Source organism: Mastomys coucha, unplaced genomic scaffold, assembly GCF_008632895.1.
Source record: "Mastomys coucha isolate ucsf_1 unplaced genomic scaffold, UCSF_Mcou_1 pScaffold18, whole genome shotgun sequence".
NCBI lineage: Eukaryota > Metazoa > Chordata > Mammalia > Rodentia > Muridae > Mastomys > Mastomys coucha.
Genome location: NW_022196900.1, coordinates 113,556,157 through 113,557,882, shown reverse-complemented (window position 1 = coordinate 113,557,882; position 1,726 = coordinate 113,556,157).

Sequence of the window (1,726 nt, the reverse complement as noted above, 5' to 3'; positions counted from 1 at the left end):
CCAGCCAAGGCCACGCCCGTTCCGCCTTCGGCCCCGCCCAGACTATCACAATTGGGAGAGCCCGTTTCCAGCTCCAGCCCCTCCTCTCTCCGGCTCCTGGTCCAACCTTTAAGACTAAGCTCGCTTCCCAGTTCTTTACTCTGCAGCTTTCCTGCTTCACTTGCGCACCCTCTCCCTACGCACCTCCAACCGAGAGTCCCAGGTCTGACTCCATCCAAGTGAACAATCCTGTCGGGTCTGCGCGGCCCATACCTCTCCATCCTGATCTGAGACCTCTGAAAGCGCACCCTTGGCTTCTCGTCGTGGAGCTGCAGTCACCTTACCTTGGCCCCTCATCCGCACCCCATCACCGCTGTTCCAGAAGCAGGGAGGGATTGGAGAGCGGGGAGGGGGAGCTGGCAGCCTCTGAGTGCCTCTGGGCACCTCCTTTGGGTACTAACTTTATAGGTAACACCACCCTCTGGGCTTTCATATTCCAGTTCTGTGCTGAGTGCTTTGGGACGGAAGCATGGGGTGGAGTGGGCGTGTAGGTCCCACAGGCACCTGCTTAGGGATTAGGAGGCGAGGCAACTCCCTGATCCAGGTATCTGTTGTCCTTTAAGCCTGGTTTTGGTTTGATGTGACTTTCTCCGCGGCTAGGAACAGACTGACCAGCACTAGACGTTGCATCTCTGAGGTCAGGACTTACCAAGTGTCTGCACCCGACAATTCATCCCATATCCCACCTCAGCCAGGGGCCCCACTGTTGGGAAGTACAAGGTCGAGCCTCCCTGAGCCAGGAATTGTGCACTGGACCCATATGCTTCTGCTTGTTCCTTTTCTCTCTCCTGGAGCTGGCTTGTGTGAATGCTCGAGTGCATGAGGGGATGGAGACCTGAAGAAGCTCACCACCTAAGCCTAACCTTCCTCAGGACCAGCGCCTGGGGATGAGTGGGTGAAAGGTAACTCTGCCTCACAATTTTCTCCGAGAGACGAAGGTGATCCTGGGCTGGAAAGAGAACCCAGGGCGGGGACTGGCTTTTTGTATCATGAAACCTATGTGGGACCCTAACTGAAGAGAGATACTACAAAGTAAAATGGTTTTGCTAATTTTACCAAGGTGGCCTCATGCATGAATTCCTAAGCCCCTTCAACTTGATGGTTTCCCTGGATCAAAGCTTTACTGACCCTAGGTTATTCTATCTCTGTCCATGCCCTGTCCAGGCACCAGCTTTCTCTGCCAGGTGAAGAGTTCTGGCAGGTGTCAAGTAGACAGGAGGCCAGGTGCTTCCTGTTGGAGCCCCTGTGGTTAGGTTAAGACAGGGCAGGTGTCTCTTAAGGTAGATGGAGTACACATGGGCAGGGTGTTGTCTGTCCACTATCCCCAGATAGAGTCCTTGCTCCCAGTCAGGTGTGGATAGATGAAGCATGGACCATCTCCAAGCATCTGTTACATAGACAGATGTTGGCTGGAGTCTCACCCCAGCCCCAGAGAGACCCCTTTCCTGTTCACTCTGGCTCCTCAGAGCATGGATAATGGTTGAGCATCTGATTACCCAACACAACAGTGGAGCAAAGAGGACATTTACAGTCTGTCATTATAATAAAGACCTGGGGATGTAACTCAGTTTGTAGAGTGTCTGCCTAGCATGCATGATTTCCTGGGTCCAGTCTCCAGCAGCACACACACTTGCCCTGGGGAGGTAGAGGCAGGGTGAGCAGAAGTTCAATGCCATCCTGGGCTAGA